Source organism: Ambystoma mexicanum, chromosome 6p (genome assembly GCF_040938575.1).
Source record: "Ambystoma mexicanum isolate Mex_15411 chromosome 6p, UKY_AmexF1_1, whole genome shotgun sequence".
NCBI classification, from domain to species: domain Eukaryota; kingdom Metazoa; phylum Chordata; class Amphibia; order Caudata; family Ambystomatidae; genus Ambystoma; species Ambystoma mexicanum.
In genome coordinates, this window is record NC_090935.1 from 1,094,285,951 (window position 1) to 1,094,310,183 (window position 24,233).

The 24,233-nt window shown below is 45.5% G+C and overlaps 1 protein-coding gene across 3 annotated transcripts in view; it reads right to left on the reverse strand.

Annotated features, from left to right (window-relative positions):
- Positions 1-24,233, reverse strand: part of ERCC6L2 (ERCC excision repair 6 like 2) — a 1,852,128-nt gene that overhangs the window by 905,652 nt on the left and 922,243 nt on the right. The window lies entirely within an intron of this gene.

Below are 24,233 nucleotides of genomic sequence, written 5' to 3' on the forward strand. Positions count from 1 at the left end.
GAAAGGGAATTAACCACCCATGAGGGTTGAGCGTAAATCCCCCCCACCCCCGCTGTTCTCCCCACAGATCACCTTTGATGTCCCCTCTTATAGTCTCACCTAATGGTTTGAAAGGATGAGCTCTCCATCCTGCATTGAGCGCAGGGGCGCGTTGATAACCAGTTGCTTCACTGGCTCGAAGGAATTGGTGAGTTCCAGAACAATATTGACTCCAAAAAGTATGTAGTTCATAAGAGTTCACATGTCTGACTTTCACTCTTCTCCGATTCCTTAAAGTTTGCAGCTTGAACCCAGCGAAGAGTTCCTCGTGGTAGCTGACGAAGTTCAGGTAAGGATTTGGCTTATCCTACACAGTTCAATAAAATGAGTCCAGAATGTAACCTGTGGCTTACTCCCTTATTCAGGTGTGGAGAGAAAATATGAAGTTCGGGGAATAATGCCTCCGGCGGCAAAATTAGGTAAGTCTATTGTGGTGAGAAGAGTTCCCCTTGTTTGTCCCTTCGTCTCACCTTGTTGTCCTTTTGTTCCCCTTAGGGGCCGGGGTACGGCGAGGATGCAATGGAGACTGCGCCGACCCGTGAAGAGGAATAGTACCCCCGGCGGTAATCAGGTAAGTCTATGGGGGTAGTAACTATTGCCTCGGTTTATTCCCTTGGCTCACCTTTGCTGTTCTTGTGTTCCCATGCAGAAGGATGCGGTGGATCGTGAGGATGCTTCAAAGGGCGGCGAGTTCAGCGCGGCGCTGCAGCAGGCGAGGCGGCGTGCGTAAAATGCTTCTTTCTTCCAGCTCGAAGGCGCGGTGGCTCCAGAATTCAGGTAAGGATCGAAGGTTTTGCTCTTATTCTAGTCTCTTCTCCTTCTGTTCCTCCCTTTTTCTAGGAGCTGCAGACTCGAGGCGGCGTGGCAGAAGACTGGATGCTGGCTTGCAGACACAGTGACCGTTATGCTGCTGGATGCAGAATAACGCTAAGTATGTGCTACTCTTCGGGCGTGGTTTAAATAGCCTCCAAAGTAGTCCCAGGTAAGTATTCCTCCCCAGCCCCACCCGAGTAAAAAATAGCCCCTAGGTAAAATAGTCCCTTCCAAGCCTCATTTGGCTTGGAGCTCTGCAGCATGGTCTGCATCAGGTAAGCTTGCAGCATGGTCTGCATCAGGTAAGTTCTACTCTATGAGCCTGGCGCCTATGGCACCAAGACTGACTCTCCATATGAGCCTGGCGCCAGGACTGCACCCAAACAGCCCCTAGCAGGGGTTTTTGGGCTTGCTCAAAATAACTTGATGCCTGCTTCCGGGGTTACTGGACCTGGTCTGGTTCCCCGGGGGTAGGCATCATGACAGCACTCCCCCCCCCCCCCTAAAGTCGTTCTTCCCCGTGGTTTTGGTTTGTCTGGGAAATTTCAGTGAAATCTTTTCACCAATCGAGGTGCATGCACGTGGTCACTAGGTTCCCAAGACCTTTCCTGTGGTCTGTAACCCTTCCAGTCGATTAAATAAAAAAGTTTTGACTTCACCATCTTGGAGTCCAGGATGTTCTTAACTTCAAATTCGGGTTCCTCGTCTATAAGGATGGGGTCTGGTGGCTTGGTTAGTCTTGTCCCTGGTTGCACTGGCTTCAAAAGTGACATGAAAGATGGGGTGAACTCGCATATTAGCAGGTAAGTCCAACTTGACGGCCACCGGGTTGATAATGGCCTTAATAGAGTAAGGTCCCAAATATCTAGGGTTAAAGGTCTGAGTTCCCTTGAGAGGTATGTGTTTTGTGGCCAACCATACTTGGTCCCCTATCTGGTACTGTGGAGTATCACTTCTATGCCGATCAGCATCTTTCTTATATTTCTCCTTCGCCCGTTTTAAATGTGCAGTTGCCTCCTTAAAGGCTTGTGTAATCGTAGCGTGTAGATGGTCCACTGCGGGCATTTCTAAGTGTTGGGGTGAGTCAAGGTCTGAGGTTCGAGGGTGGTGCCCATATAGGGTATAAAAGGGGCTTTGTCCAGTTCCAGAATGTACTGAATTATTGTATGCATATTCGGCGATCCAAAGAACGTCCTTCCAATTACTCTCAGTCTGATGTAACATACAACGCAGGTATTGTTCAAGAGTCTGGTTGGTCCTCTCCGTTTGACCATCGGTCTGGGGGTGGTGACTGCTCGATAATCTCACGTCGATTTGCACCAATTGATATTTCTTCCAGAAACGTGAAATGAATTGACTGCCCCAGTCCGAGACCAACACGGACGGAAATCCATGTATGTCAACAATGTTTTCGAGGAATTCTTTGGCCAGGATTGAGGCTGAAGGTAGTCCTTTTAAAGGAATAAAGTGGGCCATCTTGGAAAAAAGATCCACAATAACTAGAATGGTGTTAAACCCATTACAAGGAGGTAGATCGGTAATAAAGTCTAACGATAAGGTGTGCCATAGAGTAGGTGGAATGTCTAAAGTTTGTAAGAGATCAGCTGTTTTTTTCTTTTGACTTTTGCTTTGGGCGTAAATGCCACCAGACATCGCAAATGATTTAATACCCTTCCGCCAGGTGGGCCACCCGAATTGTCTTTTAATTTTAGCTTCAGTTTTTGCAATACCTGGGTGCCCCTCCATTAGGGTATCATGATAACGGGAAATGACTAGCTCTTGTAGTTCCTTGTGTGGCAGAAATAGCTGCCCTTGGTAATAAGGCAGATCATTGGTGACAGAGTAGTCTGGGCCATTCTTTACCCAGTCCTGCAGGGCTGTACGATCAAAGAGTTGCTGGATCTTTACCTGAATGTCCTCTAGTGTCTGTAGAGTAGTCATGCCAAGAATCCTTTGTTCGGAAATTATAGGTACTGGTTCTGGGTTCACTTCTGCCTCTCTCATCCCTATTCGGGATAAGGCGTCTGCTTTTCCATTCTTACAACCTGGTCGATAGGTTATCGCGAAATAGAACTCGGCAAAGAACAATGCCCATCGGAGTTGACGTGACAATTGGGCCTTGGCTGTTTTTAAATACTGTAAGTTCCAGTGATCGGTGATCACAGTAATGGTATGCCTGGCACCGAGAAGATAGTGCCGCCAAGCCTTGAAGGCGGATTTAATGGCTAATAACTCCTTGTCGGTAACCGTATAGTTTAACTCGGGTGCCAAGAACTTTCTGGACCAAAATGCTACTGGGTAAAGCTGGCCAGTTTCAGGGTCCTTTTGAGACAGGACAGCTCCCATGGCTAGACTGGATGCATCAGTTTCCACTATGTATGGAAGTTCAGGGCGCGGGTGCTTTAACACAGGTGCAGACGTGAATTTCGCTTTCAGCTCTTGGAAGGCATTTTCAGCTTCTTCAGTCAACATAAAGCGTTTATTTTTTCGCAAGAGTGCTGTGATGGGATGTACGACATGTGAAAAATCTGGGATGAATCTGCGGTAGAAATTGGCAAAGTCGAGCATGCTTTGTACTCCTTTAACTGAACTTGGTGATGGCCACTCAAGGATTGCGTCCACCTTTCGTGAGTCCATTCGGACTCCCCTTGGGGTCAGGATAAACCCATGGAATTAAACATCTGTGGCATGAAAAATGCATTTTTCTAGTTTTCCATATAGTTTGTGCTGGCGCAATTTCTCAAGGACTGCTCGGACGTGGTTCACATGGTCAGATTCTGAAGAGGAGTATACTAGAATATCATCGATATACACGACAACACAAACGTCAATAAGTTCACGAAGGACATCGTTCATGAAGTATTGGAAGGCTGCTGGTGCATTGCACAACCCAAAAGGCATCACCTGGTATTCGAATAACCCATACTTAGTGCGGAAAGCAGTCTTCCATTTGTCGCCCTCTTTCACACGTACCAGATGGTATGCCCCCCGGAGATCTAATTTAGTGTATATACAAGCGTCCTTTACTTGGTCTAGTAGTTCAGGGATCAGAGGCAATGGGTATCGGTTCTTAACAGTTATCTGGTTCAATGCGCGGTAGTCTATGCACGTTCTGAGGTCACCTTCCTTTTTGGGCACGAAGAACAAAGCTGAAGATCCAGGGGACTTGGATGGGCTAATAAAGCCATTGGCAAGGTACTGGTCTAAGTATTGTCGTAGGTGAAGGTTCTCAGGTTCCGTAAGGGCATAGATCCTGCTACAAGGGGGTTGTGCACCGGGTATGAGATCGATTTGACAATCGTACGATCTGTGAGGAGGTAAGGTGTTTGCCTGTTCCTTTTGGAAAACATCCTGGAATTCTTGGTATTCTGGGGGTAGTTGCATGACTGCTGTGGTTACTGTGGCCAGGCCTGCGTTCTGATTTTTCTTTGGGTAACAGGTTTGTGCACAATCCGGGAAGGTTATTCTCTTCTCTTGCCAATCAATACAAGGATTATGTGTTTCCAACCAAGGTATCCCCAGTATTATTTGGAACTGTGGGGCTTTGATTAGATCAAACACAATAGTCTCTCGATGCCCATCCTGACCCAATAGTGTAATCTCCCCGGTGGAAAGAGTTACAGGCCCATAGGCAATTTCAGTTCCATCGACTGTGGTGATGACATCTGAGGTGGTTTTTCGGCAGAGAGGTAGATTCATCCGGGAAGCCAATTCATAGTCCACATAGTTTCCTATGGCCCCGCTATCAATGTATGCCCTTACTGCGTGCATACGCGATGGCTGCCCTGGATCTACGAGGACCATTAGTATGATGAAATGCGAGGTCCGAGTATCCTTCTTCAAGCTCGGCAAGCGGACCTCTACGCTTGTTGGGCATGGTCGTTTCCCGAGTCTGACTCCATATGGCTTTTATCAGCAGCTCCTATCACCTTCTTGGGTGGTTTTACAGGGCAATCCCGTAGAAAATGTCCAGAAGTTCCACAATATAGACACAATTGCATTTGCCGTCTCCTTTCTCTTTCCTTCTGGGTTAAGGGTCCTTTAACCCCTCCGATTTGCATGGGTTCTGAAGCATCTGCTCCTTTGGGGTTAGCGTGGGTTTTGACCAACACCCGATTCTCAAACTTGGCTCGATCAGCTTTTCTGTTCTGAAGTCTTTGATCTAACTGGACCACTAAGTCTATATAGTCAGCGCAGTCTTGAGGTGGGTTCACAACTTGAGCCAAAACATCCTTGAGTTCTCATCGAAGCCCTCGATGAAATAACGTGATTCGTTTTACCTCAGGCCATCCAGTTTCCACTATTAAACTATTAAAGGTCGCGATGTAGGATAGAAGGTCCTGGTTACCCTGTCGTAGGGACAAAGGTTCGTTATCCAGGGCCTGTCCTTGGGAGTGCCGGGCAAATAGTCTTTCCATGCTAGTTTGAAAGCCCTGACAATCCCGAAGAATTGGGTCATCCTGAGTAACTAGTGGAATTGACCAATCAGCTGCACTGCCGCTGAGATATGACAATACAAAGGCTACCTTGGCTTGATCGTTTGGGAAGGCTCCAGGTCTGCATAAAAAGTGCAAGCGGCATTGGTTCATAAACACGGCGAACCTTTTCGGAACTCCGGCAAAGCGTTCGGGTGGGGCTAATGGAATATTTCCTGGTAGGTTTATTTGCACAGGGTTACTCGATAACAGAGGAGCTGGATTTCCCCCAGAACCAGGTAGGGGTGCTTGTCCAGCCTGGCTTTGCAGTAGTTGCCTAGCAAGGTCATCAGTTCGCTCCTTTGACAAAATCAGTTCTCTCCTAAGAGCATTGGTTTCTTGACAGGAGGAATGCACTTCAGCCCTCAGTTCCCCTAGTAATTGGGCCAATTGGTCAGTCTGAGGTATCCATAACGCCCGGGTAGGAATTTGTGGGTAGGCTTTGCGTTCTGTTACGCTCACCTGGCTCCCACAGAGGCGTCGATCTGAACTGGACAGCTGCGGTCTCCACCAATGTGATGCGTAGGGCCGAGATGACGGACTGGACTGGCCCACCTAGCTTCGTTTGCTTGGCCCGTAAGAATATTCTTCTGTAAATGGAGAAAGGGAATTAACCACCCATGAGGGTTGAGCGTAAATCCCCCCACCCCCGCTGTTCTCCCCACAGATCACCTTTGATGTACCCTCTTGTAGTCTCACCTGATGGTTTGAAAGGATGAGCTCTCCATCCTGCATTGAGCGCAGGTGTGCGTTGATAACCAGTTGCTTCACTGGCTCGAAGGAATTGGTGAGTTCCAGAACAATATTGACTCCGAAAAGTATGTAGTTCGTAAGAGTTCACATGTTTGACTTTCACTCTTGTCCGATTCCTTGCAGTTTGCAGCTTGACCCCAGCGAAGAGTTCCTTGTGGTAGCTGACCAAGTTCAGGTAAGGATTTGGCTTATCCTACACAGTTCAATAAAATAAGGCCAAAATGTAACCTATGGCTTACTCCCTTATTCAGGTGTGGAGAGAAAATATGAAGTTCGGGGAATAATGCCTCCGGTGGTAAAATTAGGTAAGTTTATTGTGGTGAGAAGAGTTCCCCTTGTTTGTCCCTTCTTCTCACCTTGTTGTCCTTTTGTTCCCCTTAGGGGCCGGGGTACGGCGAGGATGCAATTGAGACTGCACCGACCCGTGAAGAGGAATAGTACCCCCGGCGGTAATCAGGTAAGTCTATGGGGGTAGTTACTATTGCCTCTGTTTATTCCCTTGGCTCACCTTTGCTGTTCTTGTGTTCCCCTTAGGTGCCAGAGTGCGCCGGGAACGTGCAGAAGGATGCGGTGGATCGTGAGGATGCTGCAAAGGCCGGTGAGTGCAGCGCGGCGCTGCAGCAGGCGAGGCGGCGCGCGTAAAATGCTTCTTTCTTCCAGCTCGAAGGCGCGGTGGATCCGGAATTCAGGTAAGGATCGAAGGTTTTGCTCTTATTCTAACCTCTTCTCCTTCTGTTCCTCCCTTTTTCTAGGAGCTGCAGACTCGAGGCGGGCGTGGCAGAAGACTGGATGCTGGCTTGCAGACACAGTGACCGTTATGCTGCTGGATGCAGAATAACGCTAAGTATGTGCTACTCTTCGGGCGTGGTTTAAATAGCCTCCAAAGTAGTCCCAGGTAAGTATTCCTCCCCAGCCCCACCCGAGTAAAAAATAGCCCCTAGGTAAAATAGTCCCTTCCAAGCCTCATTTGGCTTGGAGCTCTGCAGCATGGTCTGCATCAGGTAAGCTTGCAGCATGGTCTGCATCAGGTAAGTTCTACTCTATGAGCCTTGCGCCAGGACTGACTCTCCATATGAGCCTGGCGCCATGGGCGCCAGGACCACACCCAAACAGCCCCTAGCAGGGGTTTTTGGGCTTGCTCAAAATAACTTGATGCCTGCTTCCGGGGTTGCTGGACCTGGTCTGGTTCCCCGGGGGTAGGCATCATGACACTTGTCTGGTCAGGTTAAGAATGCTGAGAATAATAGGTAGAAGAACGGGAGGAAGAAGGATGGCAGTATTTGAGTAGAAAACAGGAAAGCAAGGATTCTGAGAGAGGCAATTATTTTATCCTAATCGGATTCATGCTCCTAGGGTATTTATCAGATGTGAATGGGTTGTTGGTTTTGCCTTTGGGTAACGGAGATTCAATGGGTGGAAGAGATGATGAGCAGGAATAGCTCACATAAGCTTCAGGAATTTCTTTCCCTCACCATCCTCCCTGTGATGGTACCGCATCTCACCTGGGGTATTCAATCTGAGCATAACACTGGGTTCTCCTACCCAGGTGATCCTCCCCCACTGGTCCACCCCAGGAACTGGATCCAACAGCGATGTTTGTGTCCTGGCCACCTGAATAAGGGATTCTCGAGGTCTGGGAGAACACCCTCAGGTTTCTCACAGTACACAGAGCAAAATGAACCAGTATGCAGTGTCCATCACGGCGGCCTCTACGCCTGGCCTTGCGGGTGTTGGGCTGTTGAACGTAGATACTCCCCCTGCTACCTTGTCCCTGCCGGATGTTGTGCGAGCCATCGGGAAAAATCGACGTGCTCAGTTCTGATGTCTCATTGCGTATTTCGGACTCTGAGGATGTGCTCGGGGCAGTGGAGCACCGGCTGTCTACAGTTACCCAGAAAATGAAGGCCCTTGTGCAGAAACAACCTTCGTATCGTGGGCCTTTCTGAAAAGTCAGAGGGTCCCAGCATGGAACCTTTCCTGGAGACTTGACTAACTTTATGAAACCAAAGACCCTCTCAAACTTCTTTTCCATTAAAAGGGCACACCAAGTTCAGACGGGCCCACCGAGTCCTGGAGCTCCACGCCACAAAGTGATAGCCAGACTCCTTAACTACCAGGATCAGGAAGCCCTGCTCTAGATGGCCCGTTTGAAGGGTCCCATAATATATAACGGCGTCAAAACGCCTCCATACCCACGAGGTCCAATTTGCACTCTTTATTCCAGCACTTCTTAAAATACGCTGTAACGGAAAAGGTTCAGCCCTTCTCGGATCCCCAGGCTGCATGGACATGGGCAGGTACCCACTTGCGGAGGGACAGAGGTGTCGCGGGCGAGCTCCGATAGATGTACCCCGAACGACCACATCTACCTAGTATACTGCTCGCCGCCGGCCGTTGCGATGGCCCTCCCCCGTGTAGACGCCCTGGAATCGTTGTGGGGTGCTGACTGAGACTATTTGACCCACAGAACATAACTCACCCTGGGGACGGGAAGAGGAGCAGCTCACAGTGGTAGTCCGCTGGCTTGGAAGCAACATGGTCACATGAGCCATGAGGGAGCGGATGACTCCCTTTTGACTTCCCTTTTTCCTTCTTTCCACTCACCAGTTCCTTTTCCCCAATTCGGTTCTGGGGGTGGAATCTTTTGAGGTTGTAATACTTTTCTTATTGTTAGGGTGGTGACTAGTCACATGGTTGGGCAACCAGTACTTTGAGAGTTGGGGGTCAAAACGTTTTTCACACAGAACACACATTTGATGTAATGATACGACGGGGAAGGGGGATCCTGGGTATATTTGGGGTGTGGGGTTTACTCCATGCATAGCTCTACTTCGCTGATGTGACAGGGACCGACGACATGAGCAGAAAGCTTAAGCTGATGTTTTGGAACGTGAACGGCTTGTGCTGTAGGATTAAACAAGGCTTAGTTCTCCAATTTCTGAGTAGGTACACTCCGGATGCAGCTCTTCTCCTTGGAACGCACTTAACGGGCTCTGACTGCACTTTCTTTAGGTACACTAACTATAGAACCGCAAGGCACACAGGCTTCTTTTGAGACTCCTGAGGGGTCTTGGTGCTTATTCACAAATGGTTGCCTTTTAGGGTTCTCTCTACCCAAACAATGGGTAGATTTATCCTGCTAGTAGGGGAGTTGTGGGGGTCTACTGTGGGTATCCTGGCTGTTCATGCTCCCCCCCGCTATCCATGGACCTCATGGATGCTATCCAGGGTCTGATGTTCTCGCATTACCCTGAGCTGTGGATCCTGTGATGCGATTTTAATATCATGGACCTGACTGTTGAATGTACACACCTTTGGGGCAGGGACCCCGCTTTGGCACTAAAGTGCGTACTTTTGCAAATGCGCTCGACTTATGCAACGTCTGGAGGAGAGTCAACGGGCAGGCCAGGGGCTACTCCTTCCACTCAGGGGCACACCCCTCCATGTCCAGAATAGACTACTTTTTCCTTTCCCAACTGAAGGCACATTTCATCATACTTGCAGAACTGGATAGTAGCAGACCCAGGTACCAGACAGGGTGGCATTTCAACACCTACAACCTTGGCTTCCTGGAAATCCTAGATGGGATCACATCCAAAACTGAAGAATACTTCTCTTAACACTGTCAGTGTATAGTCCGACGACGCTCTGGGAGGGATACAGGCAGTGCTAAGGGGAGAAATGATATCCCTAGTATCAGCTAAACTAAAAGCTCAGTTGCGACAGGTACAGAAGGCCGAAATTACTGCCAAGCACATGGAGGAAGATTTTCTCCAAACAGACTCCCCAGCGACTCATAGGTTACTCGAGGCAGCTAGAGAAATGTTGCAGATTATCCAAATAGATAACGCCAGGCAGGCTCAAGGGGATTGGTTGAGTATAATTTATGATACTGGGGACAAGGCAGGGAAACTTCTGGCCTGGCTGGAGCGGCGCAGCGAGGGAAGCAACACGTCGGAGAAATACTGGGTGAGACTGGGGAAGTCCATACGTTCGATCAATATGAAACATATCACTCCCCTATGCAAGACAGACATATTGAACACAGCCCTCTCCAGGACTTTGTGCTCCTTCACCACCTCTCTGAGGAACAGTCGCTAGGCCCAGAGGCAGAGATTACAGAGGAGGAGATTACGGAGGCATTCTCTCAACTTCCATCTGGGAAAACCCTAGGCTCCAATGGGTTCCTGGTGGAAGTGTGGAAAAGGACGGGCAATTGGACGATCCCACAGTTGTTCAATTTGTTTCTGCACAGCAGAGAGGTGGGCACCCTGCCGTTGGATCTGTGGCGGGCCACTATAGTGGACATTCCGAAAAAGGACAAACCCCCCAACAGGTGTTCCTCCGGCCGTCCCATATCTCTTATATATGGGGAGGCCAAGGTACTGGCTAAGGTGCTCACCAACTGAGTGTTGATGGTGATCAAGACACTGATACATCCATACCAGTGTGGTTTCCTGCTCAATAAATCCACTCGTATGAATCGCAGGCACCTACACCTCGTGATTGACCGTGCTTCGATAGTCCCGGAACCCCTGGCACTTTCTACCATAGATTTCAGAAAAGCATTTGACTCCGTACTGTGGGAACACTTGTGGGATGCGTTGGCAAGGATGAGTTTCGGGGTGCAGTTAATTTGCTGGGCAAGCGCCTATACTCAACTCCTGTGGCGGGCGTTAGGGTAAACGGGGTAGCATTGCGAACCTTCCCTTTGGAGAGGGGGACCCAGTAGGCCTGCTCGCTCTCTCCCCTCTTATTTACAATTACAGTAAAACCCCTGGCCATACAGCTCCACATGGATCCAGCGTGGGAGGCTTTTCACTGGCCCATGGAATACGAGCATCGGGTCTTGCTCCGTCTACGCGGATGACCTGTTAATATTTTTGGGTAATCCAAGGGTCTCCTGTCTGTGACAGAGAGGCAATCACAGGGCTCAGTATTTATTGGCACAAATCAGTCCTGTTCCCAGTGAAGGGAGGTGGCCTGGTGGTTCCTCCTGATTGCCCTTATCAGGTCTCACGGTTGGGTTTCAAATACTTAGAGGTTCATATAGGTCTGGATCCACTTGACTTTCTCTCTAGCAAAGTATACCCTGTGAGAACGGTTTCTGCAGGATGTACGACACTGGCAAATAATACTGCTAGGGAAGGCGGCATTGTTCAAGATGCTCATGTTACCTAGGTACCTATATGTCCTTTAAAACTACCCCCTTACGGTGCCTATTGGGCCTCTCAAGTGGCAGTGGTCAATGATTGGTTACACAGCGACCCACACCTACCACAAGTTAAGGCGGAGTAGGTGTAGATGGGGGAAGAGACACCACTCCAGGTGTTGTATGGGGGTGGTAGCAACCTGGCTCTACCAGGGGGCACTCGTCATGTTGTTAAGATCTGGGGGGCTGCACAACGGGGCATTGGCTAGGGCTGGAAACCGACGCCCGCCCAGCCTCGGTGCTGAAACTCGCTCCTGCCTGAAATCAACAAAATTGGAGTTTTCAGGGCTTGGACCCATTGTGGTATTCTCACGCTAACAAGGGGGGTGGTATCTCCTTCCCCGACTTACAGCACACCTATGGGCTTCCGATGGCAGTAAGCTATCACTATATGCAATCTAGAGCAGAAAGGATTGGTACAGATGTACACCTTAATTTGTCTGAAATGGTAACTAATATAGTATATTTGATGAGGTGCACAGGAGTGTTAATCGACCCCGACACCAGGTAGTGGTTAAACAGAACAAAGAGAAACAGTGGCCATGGTCTGTGGAACACTCGCGTCCCATGCACGCTCAGGGTCAATGTCCAAAGACAATTAAAACTCAAAATATTCTTATATGTGTGAAGTCCAATGTAGTAAAGAGACCCAATAAGAATACAGTGGGGTTCCCCACATCTATTGTAGGTTGCCCAACAGTATAATGTTCAGAAACATACATTTTTGGAGAGATACATTTGTACACTTCAATTAATTGGTTACAAATTATATTTATATCAATAGACAATATTCATCTCATATTGTACGAAACAGTGATTCATAATATATAATTTGTTATCATCACCACTCAAAGAAACTGAAATTTGTAAAAATAAAGAATTGAGAGAAATAGAGAAAAAGATTTGTAGAGAAAGCGCTCCACGCGTTTCGGGATCTATTATCCCTTCTTCAGGAGCTGGATTTCATGTCAATCCAATTGCTACTTTCTTAATGTGTGAATCCTGTTCACTGTCAACAAACCAAAGAAGCTGTATCAGTTGGCTAAAATCTCATATTGTAATAACTTCATAATATGTGCTTCCTACATGGACTTGTTTGTACCTGCCGTGTGTGCCAAACGGAGATCGCCGAAAATTACACTAAAGTTAGGGTCTTCTCAATCTCTTGAAATGTATCAGACTTCCTCTTCTAAACGAGGGGACCTGAAAAGATGTCAAAGGGTCCCTTAAAATGAACATACCATAGTGGTCATGTGTATCATTACACTAATGAGGGGGGCGTGTTGGCATACCTGACTATCTGGACTTCAAAGACTTAGTGGTCATGTCCGTCCGTAATGGGCGAGTCACCATGTGCAGCAAGACTGCACACGTCGTCGTGTGCGTGATATCCTGCATAGAATGGTGATGAATACGTTCAGGAATAGGTGTAGTTAGACGTTCAGTGTATTCTGTATTTCAAAATGGAATGAGTCTTACCTGATAGTGGGGATGAAATAGGTTTCCCCCTTTCTGAATATATAACGTGGAGCTGCTAGTTCTTCTGTCCGTGCTTCTACATGGATTACGGTAATGCAATGAGCCTAGCTGCGAGTAAAAGAATGATGCGGTTACTAAGACCGTTCCGTGACTCTACCAGACATTAGTGTATGCTTGTAATCCTTTCTTACCTCTAGATGCGCTGATGTTGGAGTAGTCAGTTGTATGGAGAGCCTCACGTACGTTTGTCAAAAATCTGTCTCCAGGCAAGAATAGCCCTCGGACACGCTAGAGCATATGGCTTCCCTAACGACCGGTAACCAGGAAGCGTGGGTGAGCGTGCATATTTGAGGGAAACTATACATTTCCTCAACATAATTCAACATCTGAACCACCTTACCTTACAGATGGAGACCTTCTAGTGACCTTCGATGTTCAGAGCTTATACATATTGATTTCCCACACAGGAGGATTAGACGCATCGGAATGGGCATTATTGAATGAAGAGCATTGCATAGCACCAAAACAGTTTGTACTCGAACTTACGAGAAATCATCCTGATAAATAATTTCTTCAGATGCAGTTGCCCATTTTACCTATAAGCTTCTGGCAACTCCAGGGGCTCAGCTATGGCCCCAGCATATGCAAATCTATTTATGTACCATCTTGAAACCACATCCAGAATTCATCAACAATACTGGGGCTCAAGACTAATCGTCTGGATGAGGTACGTCGACAATGTCTTTGCAATCTGGCGAGGAGGAAGAGAGGAACTGGATTCCTTTCTTGACTACATAAACTCTGTGAATGACCGCATTAACTTTACCATGGAGGTCGGAACACCCAAAATTCACTATCTAGACACGGAGATGGAACTGAAGGATGGCATAATAACCACCAATGTATTCCACAAACACACAAACATGAATAACAGCTTGCATTATATGAGCCATCACCCGAGACACCTATAGCCAAATTCTCACCGATAGATTTGATGAGGATTTAGAAATGTCGAAAAATCTGTTCTGGAGTCGCTGCATGTGGGGTGCTAATATCTCCCTAACTCTTGCTTTGAATTTATTGCTTCAAAATATAACGGAGGAATTGGAAGCCAAAAATAAAGAATTAATTGTGTAGGTACCTATAGGGTAAAATTGGGTTATGGTATTAACAAGGCATATAACTTCTATGTAATTTGATTTTAGGGGTGGGAACGAATTTTTTAAGAATTTTGTAAAATGCCGATGTCTTAGATGTTTTAGATGAAATTTCTTTCTTTTTCTTTTTTTGTATGGTACGATAACTTTTTCTCCATCTTATATATTAGTGCATTTTTATATGCTTATGTATTGGTTGTATGAAAGGTATAAATGTGTTTTTTCTTTTGTGTTATATGTTGTATAAGGTTTTATGCAAACTAATAATACAACAATAAAAAAAATAAAAAAAAAAATAGCCAAATTCTTCATGTAAAATGCATAATCTCTGAAGAAGCCATGCTGACCAATGAAATGGAGAAGATGTCCTCTAAATACAGAGGGGATACCTTGAGAAAGTAATTCAAGTAGCCAAGGAGAGAACCTCTTAGACTACGTGCGAAGATCTCCTAAAACACAAAACTGGCATCAAAGAAATCCCTTTTCTCTATATGCTAAAATATTTGAGCCAAAGTCATCACATTACCAAATTGATCAAGAAAAATTGGAGGATCATACAGTTGGACCCACACTTACAGAGATTGTTCCCAGAACCACTGCTAATAGTGTATAAAAGAGGCAAGAACATAAGAGCCAATTGATCAAAGCAGAAAGGAAGACTGAAAGTACTCAGACTCTAAAGACGAAGGAATTGGGCACATTTGCATGCCTGCATTACAACAATTGTAACAATGTTACAAAAGGAAACTATGTAAGACATCCAAGGACAGGAGCCAAAATTAAGCTGAGAGACTACCCTACATCTGACACCAAATCTGTTATTTACGCTATCAGCTGCCCATGTGGAATTTACTACATGGGACAAACCATGAGGCATATGAAAGAATGGTGCAATGAACACAAGATTAATATTCGGAAAAAGAACATTCATTCGCCAGTGGCAAGACACTTCTCAGAGAAAAGACACTCCGTTGCACAACTTAGATTCCAAGTTTTAGAAGTAGTACAAAGATCACTGAGAGGAGAAAACCATGCCAAAAAATTGGATCAGAGAACTGTTCTGGATAGACAAACTTGGCAGTATCGCACCCCATGCAATGAACGAGGAGTTTGACTTGGGAGTATTCTTATGATAGACCTACTGTTACGCTCACCTGGTTCCACGGGGGCGCCACCCAGCAATCAGTGTCCAGGTATCCCTCCCTGCGATGCCCAGTAGTGACCAGCGGAAGAATCCTGCCAGAAATACAAGTAAACAATGTTTAGGACCGGGTAACTGGGATTAACAGCCTCCCACCACCCGGTATGTCTGCGGTCCCTCTGGGCTTCGTCTGACCTTGTTCTTGATGTTGGCGGGTTCTCCGTCCTGCAGTCTCAGCAGGGGCGCGTGGTGCTTTGCGGGCAATGGCGGTCGAGTTACTTCACTGATGCCGGCCCGACGTGAGTCTTTCAGGTAGGTCTTATTGCTATGATGTTTTGCTGTCCTAGCATGCCTTTCTGGAATTAACAATGTATTTTTTCTCTTCCTTAGGTACGTGGAAGTCCAATTCGTGGCGAAGATTGGATTCGGGGTTCGCTGGTAAGTATTAGCGTTTTTGGAGCGCCTAGACGCGGCAAGTTGGTGCTTAATGCAGCGCTAAGGTGCCTTGCCTTTGCTAAGCTGCTATCTTTTGTCTTCACAGGTCGCGATGCTCCGCCGGAGTGTAGTATTCCAGAGATGTTGCGGAATGAAGTGCGAGTGGGAAGGTAAGCCTTTTGGCGGAGTTCGTTAACTGTGTAAAATGTCTAAAGCCTTGTCTTTCCCTTTCTGCAGGTCTGTCGATCCAAAGGAGCGCTGGTTCCAGGATGCCGGTCAGAAGAGCTGAGAACCGCTAATGATGGAATTCAGGTAAAATGCAACCTTTTCTAACAACGTCTTCTTTCTTTTTCTGCAGATGCTGTTTATCCGAGGTTCGTGGCTGAAGCTGAACGCGGTGAGCATCACGTTGCAGTATTGCAACTAACGCGAAGCGTGTCAGTCCAGTCGGGCGTGGTTTAAATAGCTTCAAGAAAGAAGTCCAGGTAAAAGAGTTCCAAGGTGCCACACCCAAACCATCCTTCGGCAAGCCAGGTTCCAAGAAGCCTGATTCTGTGGATGCTTCCACATTGAATGACAGTAACAAAAAGTAGTTCCCAAGCACAAACTCGTTATTAAGTATGAGCCTGGCCCCAAGAAGGCCTCAGTTGGGATTTAGAGGAGACTGGGGTCAAGGCTCCCCCTAGACCATGGGTAGGCCAGGGGGGCTTCGGGGTAAGGGTTGTGAGACCTACCGACAATAGAATGCTCCACACTTCTCCTTACTGATAATGAGGAGCAATCCTTATACGCGCATATATATATATATATGTATGTGAATTGTGACTTTTCCATTTTTCTTTTATTTTTATGTGAACTGCTGAACCAGATCTCATACATGAGACACTGTATACCTAAATCCCACACACTATACCTTAGGATGCATTCTCTTGAAGTAACATATGGATTGTATGCCCACAAAAAGGAGACTTTGAAGGTGTTTCCATCACGATATTATGTGTCTATATCTCGCACTTATATTAATATGGGAGGAAATCTGGTGCTTAAAGAGTCGATTGAATTGAGACATACGTAGGTGTAAATAATGCAACAGAGGGAATGTTTCTTTACACAATTCCTTAACTATTTGGTAAAGATACAGCAAAATGCACATGTTACTTAACCTCATGTACCCACATTGTGAACGTGGGTGGCGTTGGACATCGTTGATACACACCCTCCTGGGCCATAGAATGAGAGATCCTTCTAACTTCATTTACTGAATCACCAGTTTCCATAGACAGTACGGTTGCACCTTCCAGAAGTTGAGCTTCCCGGAATTATTGTACCAGTGGCATATCAATTTATACATGACCGGCGTGTCTCTCAATGAACAAGAGACGTTGAGAATACTTTTACTTTTAAATCATTCTATTTTATTTTACTTTACAGCCGATCCTTTATTTATTTATACATATCCACAAAGGATTCCTTCAAATTGCTAAATTTATATTCAACAGATGTACATATACATTCATATCGTGTTCGGAACATCCCTCGCCAATCCTGACATGATGATGAAGCGTGTTTGCATTCTCTGCTATAACGCTCACCCACGCTTCCTGGTTACCGGTCGTTAGGGAAACCACATAAGCTCTAGCGTCTCCGAGGGCTCTTCTTGCCTGGAGACAGCTTTTTGACAAACGGACGTGAGGCTCGCCGTGCAACTGACTACTACGACATCAGCGCATCTAGGGGTAAGAAAGGATTACAAACATATACTAATGTCCGGTTGAATCGCAAAACGGTCTTAGTAACCGCAACATTCTTTTACTCGCAACTAGGCTCACTGCATTACCGCAATCCATGTAGAAGAATTAGCAGTTCCACGTTATATATTCAGAAAGGGGGAAACTAATTCATTCCCCACTATTAGGTAGAACTCATTCCATTTTGAAATACAGAATTCACTGAACGTCCAACTACACATATTCCTGAACGTATGAATCACTATTCCATGCATGATACCACACACATGAAGACGTGTGTGGTCTTGCTGCACATGGTGACTCGCCCATTACGGACGGACAAGAACACTAGAAGTCTTTGAAGCAAGACTCCAGATAGTCAGGTATGCTGACACGCCCCCCCGCCCATTAGTGTGATGTTACACATGACTACTATGATATGTTCATTTTAAGGGACCCTTTCACATCTTTTCAGGTCCCCTCATCTAGAAGACTACGTCCGATACATTTCAAGAGTTTGAGCAGACCAACACTTTAGTGTAATTTTTTGCGATCTCCATTTGGCACACGCAGCAGGTACAAACAAGTCCATGTAGGAAGCACATATTAAGAAGTTATAACAATGTGAGATTTTAGCCAACTGATAAAACTTCTTTTGTTGTTTGTTCACAGTTAACAGGATTCACACATTAAGAAAGTAACAAATGGATTGACACAAAATCCAGCTCCTGAAGAAGGGATACTAGATCCTGAAATGCATTGGGCTCTTTCTCTACAAATCTTTTCTCTATATGTCTCCAGTCTTTCATTTAACTAATTTCTGTTTCTTTGAATTGTGATGATAACATATATATTATGAATCACTGTTTCGTACAATATGAGATGAATATTTATCAATATAAATATAATTTGTAACCAATGAATTGAAGTGTACAAATGTATCCCTCCAAAAATGTATCTTTCTGAACATTATACTGTCGGGCAACCTGCAATAGATTTTGGAAAGCCCACTGTATTCTTATTGGTTCTCTTTACTACATTGGACTTTACACATGTAAGAATATTTCGAGTTTTCATCGTCTTTGGACATTAACCCCGAATTTACATGGGACGCGAATGTTCCACAGACCGTAGATACCGGTTCTCTTTGTTACTATATGCTATCTACCCACACACTACACGCCCAGCTTTCTGATATGTGCGCCGTCCCCGCCTGTTCACCTCTGTAGGCCAATATCATGGCAGAGCGAATAAACAGGAAGGTCACCTCGGCCATGTACCAGTGCATATCCTCCTTTTTCGTCATGAGACATGACTGGACTGCAGAATAGGTCGGAGGTGGGGGGTCATGAACCCTGAAGACTGGACAGAGGCCCTGATGTCCCCGAGGGAGGTGGCGATTTCCTCTCGATTTCGCTTGATTCAACTGAAAATATTACATAGAACGTATTACTCGCATACGCTCCTCTTTAAATGCGGCCGGGCGGCCCATAAGTGGTGCCTGAGATGCGACAGAGCAGATGGCACTTTTTTTCCATACTCTTTGGGAATGTCCGATGATACACTGATTTTGGCAAAGGGTTCTGGGAAAGTTGACAAGTGTGGCGGGTAGCTGGTGCCCGTTGAACCTAAGATGTTGTTGCTGGGAATCGGGGGGGCTCACTCCTACGGCCGCTTTAACAAGCTGTTGCTATCTATAGCAGTCATCCTAGCTAGAAGGAACATAGGTATGTTGTGGGATAAGCCGGATGTGCCCAGGTATAGAAAATGGGTATCAGATATGGACATTTGTATGTCTTACGAAAGAAGGATTTATAATGCACGGGGGGATGTCGGCTAAATTCCAGAGAATATGGCACATGTGGGAGGAGGCTGGGTGTTGGCGTTTGCCGAGAGGTGGGTTGTGGGATTTGATTTGTCCATGTTTATGCTTTGGCCTACTCTTTAACCCCGCCCCCTTAATTTCTTGTTTACACCTGGAACCGCTCATATTATCTCAATTGTGGTGATGTTTTGGTTTATTATATGTTTTAAAAAGCACAATAAAATGTGTTACTAAAATAGAAAGATTCAATGTATCATCTACAAAACAGTCACGAGTTGCACACAAGCGTACCTGCTGGCTAAGCTCCACATATCTGGTGGCACACTCTCCTTGCGCAGCAAACTGACCACAATGACAACTCATTCACAAAGAGAGGACTCACAAACTATCCTTCTCTTGTTGCGCACCCACCTTCTGGAACTTTATCTTGTTATCGCCTCAGAATGCCCCCACAATTCACCACTTTTTCAACAATAGCCGCCAAAGGGCCAAACCTCATGGACTCACAGACTGCACTTCACAGTACTGCGCTACTGTTAAAAGATGCCAGACCAAATGCAGGCTACTGTGATGAATCGTGGGAATCCATTACTTCTCACTAGGGGGGGGCTTTCTCTGTGAGGCTAGGGAGGTGAGTCCGCTCCACAATACGCTCCGTAGGGGTAGAGGCAAGCAGGACCTCCCCAGGAGAGACTTCCCCTCTGGGGACAAGGGCTCCCGTTCTTATGAGGAACTTCTTAAGCAACATACCACTAAGCTACCTTCAAAAACATCCAGTGAAGAAAGATATGAAGAACAAACCAAAATATTTTGTCATCAAACCACTCTCATTGTGACTATGAAGGAAAACGTATATTGTACTGAGATGAAGAAAACCTGTGGAAGAATACAGAGCATGAACCAAACAGAAAGTAAGGACTATGACATTGCGTCAGGGAAGTCCCACTGCAGCGTAATGAAAGATAGGGGCAGAGACCTTGTGAGAGAGATAACCCGTGAGTTTCAAATCTGCTCACAGAGGTATGCTGAAGGCAACCTGCATGTGCAGCGTCCGATGCCAAAGAGAAGCCCAAGTGCAGCTTCTGATGCGGAAAGACGAGGAGATGCGAGAAACTGAAGTGGACGCAATCAAATCGAGGTGGACCAGTGGGTCTGTGAACAACGCTACTACTACTTACTTTGAAGCAACCCAAACCGGACCGACCATAGAAAGAATGGAGAAACCCTATGTGAGACCACAGAAGGTACAAGAAGCCAACCTGACAAGCGAAAGAGAGGGACCCACGGTTAGGAACCAAAGTGACATTATCCCCGAACAATACAGATAACGGGGAAAGTGGGAGAACTGGCAGGGGGACTGAAGACTATTACTGGAAACGCTCATAATTGTCCCAGTCGAGATAAAGTTTCAGGAGTAAACTAAGAGAGCAAGAATTATTACTGGAATGTTGATATTCGTGACAAGAGTATCAAGAGTTAGTGAAGAGAAAGAGAATCATTATTAGCACATTCATACTTGTCCCAAGTTGGGACAGAGTATCGAGAGTGAATGAAGAGAAAGAGAATCCTTATTGGCACATTCAAACTCGTCCCAGTTGTGACAGAGTATCAAGAGTGAATAAAGAGAATAATTTTTTGGAAAGTTCATACTCGCCCAGGCGGAATACAATAACAAGAGTGAATAAAGGCAAATATAATACTTACTGGAACAGTCTAACCTTCAAGAGGTAAAAGCGAGGACCCTGAGATATTATAGAATGGGAGACTCTATGAGATGGGAAAACCAAAAGAGCAGATTGAGATAGAAAACCATGGACAGACCGAAAGTAAAACCAAAGAATCCCGGAAGTCGAGGGGAAAAGGTTCTAAATGCTGGATAAAGTTATCCCATGAAAGGAAAAGGATAAACGCAAATAAAATAAGGCAAGAAGAGAACAAGAAGGAAAGAAAGAGTAATCGATTGAAATCTTAAAGAACCCAGTGTCAAAACTGTGTGAATTAATAAAAGTAGTTACCAAGAACTAACTTAGGATACCTTATTGAACAGAACTTGGTGAAGAACCATCTCACAGGAAAAGTGAGTCACTCTCCTGTACTTTTGTTGTTCTAATAGTTGTAGGGTTAGGATACCTTAGTTTGGACAGTGGATCTTGGTTTGGACTCTCACTGACGAGCATCTTAGTTCATTTTGTTAGGTAGGGAGGTGAGCTAATTTGCACAGATGAGTGCTGACTTCTGGTCGATGGGAGGGTGATCGTTCTGAAGCGGAGTAGTTCATTTCTCCAGGAAATTAAACGTGATTGGACAGGAGGCTAGGCGTTCTGTGTTCAAAGGAGCATGTTTTTTTTTTACAGTGTTGGGTTTGCTTGTGTCCGGTGGTCGGCATGGTGGAGAGGGTATATGTCATGTGGGTGGAAGAGCGGGACACAAGTGGCTGGTACCTGTGCTCCATGGGGTCGGGAGTTTTCAGATGCAAGGTAGTCATGTGTGTGGTGGTTGGAGTGTTTGAAGGCAGGGGGAAGGGCGCACCTTGGGAAGGAAATAGGAAGGTGGAACGGCATGAGATTTCTGGGAGCTCCTGCGCCATTTGCAGTGGACGTGGGTGTTTGAGCTGGGGGGTGGTTGTTAAGGTCAACTATACTGGTGAAAGTCTCCATAGTTTGGACGGTCCGGATAGGAACAAGACTAACTGGAGTCATGCCTACATTTGTGGGGGTGGTCAAGAGGGCCTCTAACACATGTAAGAAAGCACTCCTAGATTTGAACGGTAGCCAAGGGGTCTCTAACACATGTACAAAGCACACATAGATTTGACAGGTAGGCAGATGGCCTCTGACACATGTAAAAAAGCACATTTTAGGTTTGATAGGTAGCCAAAGGGCCTCAATCACATGTATAAAGCACACCTAGATTTGATAGATAGGCAGAGGGCCTCGAGTACATGGGAGAGCATGTCTAGATATACAAGATGTGCATTGGGTTATAAGGCATACCTAGATATACATGATAGTCGAAGGCAAGTGTAACCCATAAGAGTAGATTTAGGTTAGCGGGGCAAATGTTTTACCGATAAGGGGTCACTGAGCATATAGGATTATATACAGGGCTGGGAGCACAGCTGTTGGTAAACATATGCAGATTATTACTAATGCACAAGAAAGGCCAGAAAGGTCTATCTGCTTTCCCTGAGCACTTCTTGTGGTGAAAAGCCTATAGCCGAATGGCTGAGGAGGACCATATTCGGAAAGGATTTGGTTGGTCAAGGGAAGGGAAAGGCTGATTACCACTGTACACGGACAACCTTCTAATTTTCTTAAGCTATATCAACACTTCAATAGGTAGGATTATAGTTATGATCAGAGAGGCTAGGCACCATACGGTTTCAATGTTAACTGTGACAAATCAGTGACGTTTCTGCACAATGGCATGGAATGTGACTTTCTGGATACCCTGCCTTTGCAGACTGCCTTTGACCACTTTCTATACTTCAATATGCTTGTGACATCAACAAAAATATGGTTTTTGACCTAAAAAAAGGATTCCTTTGCCTACCCAATTTGCAGAGGATTTAAGACAGTGGACCTCTCTCGCACTAAAGAGGATTACTGTACAGCACTTTTTAAAATGATTACACTTCCCGGGATATTATACAAAATAATCCAGATTGCATTCCTTAAACATACTGTAAACAAATACTGAGACTCTGTTGAGGAACCTGATAGGGTCACAAAGTAAACCCAGAATCTAATCCATTTGGGAAGGGGGACTGAATCCCCATAATTTGCAGCTATACTATTGGGCAAGAACTATTAATATGCAATTATATGGGACCTACTCCCCCCCTCGACTAAGAACGAACGGGCCAAATGAAATGTTGTATAGGTTGGTTTCCACTCAGTTGGTTCTACAAGTTTAAGCTGATTGTGTCTTTCAGAGAGGATAAATATCCATTTATTAAGGATCTTTGGAAGCAGTAGCTTGAAGAAGACTGGAAAATGATATGGTTTGGGACTGCCACTGCTAGCTGAAGTATACAAAAATAAAGGAGCTGGGGAATAAGATTGTATCCAGGTGGCGCTGCGGATCGGCGGAATAGATTGAGTGACAAGTGGATCCCGTTCAGAAAAATACGATCGGTTCTCACCATTTTGGCATAAACAGTGGCACAACCAATAAACAACAGCACTCTCTCCTGATGATCCACTATAGAACAGTGGGGAAACACGTGTTGAGAGAAAGGAATACTGTGATTAAAAGAAAGGAATACAGTAATATCTAATGTTATTCATTGAGAGAAAAGAAACACATTGACTGAGAGAAAGGAACACAGTGATACTTTATGAAATTAAAGATACGTTATAAAGGAATGTGTGGTACTTTGGTGCTATATGGGTATTTCCAAGAAAATATATAATCAAAGCATAAAAGGTAAAACTAGGAATGGAATGGATCGGTCCACTCTGTTGTGAAAATAATTTCTACATACAGCTGGCACACTAAGAAAGGTACCAGAAGCAAATATGGAGTATTTATAATATTGTACAGTCACAATATTGGTACATTCCGTGCTGACAACTTAAACCAATAACATTACACATCACAGACTCGCCAATTATATTGTTTATTGACTGATCTCTTTGCAAATTAAAAGGTAGCATTAAATGCCAACACATGTAAATAAATGTGAGCATTACATTTCGCCTAACTCTTGGAAGGGCTACGGTATTAACGGGTCATTAGAACGCCTATTGTGGGGATGGCATAAGCTGAAAGCATTTTGGTGCAAAATCTTCCAAATTGCCAAAAACGTCCTGCTAGCGTGGACAGAAGTAATTATCTCGGAACTGCCTATCTCCCGAGTATATCCTTTATGCACAAGAACAACTCAAATGATAACATTGCTTTTTGCAGGCCAAAACGCTTTGAGATACTTCTGGAGGCAGTCAAAGCCATCTGGTGTTTTAGTGTGGCAGCAAAAAGTACGGAATATTATGCTATATGAAAGATTTGCATTTCTCTTGCAGGACAGTTCGAAATAATTCTGTGAAATTTGGAACATCTTTGCCTCTTATTTGCCCAACCAGATTATATAGGTTTGATAATCGTTGTCAAAGCAGATTCACAAATCTGTGCTGTATGCAGGATTGGACAGGATTGGACAGGCCTATAGGGAACTC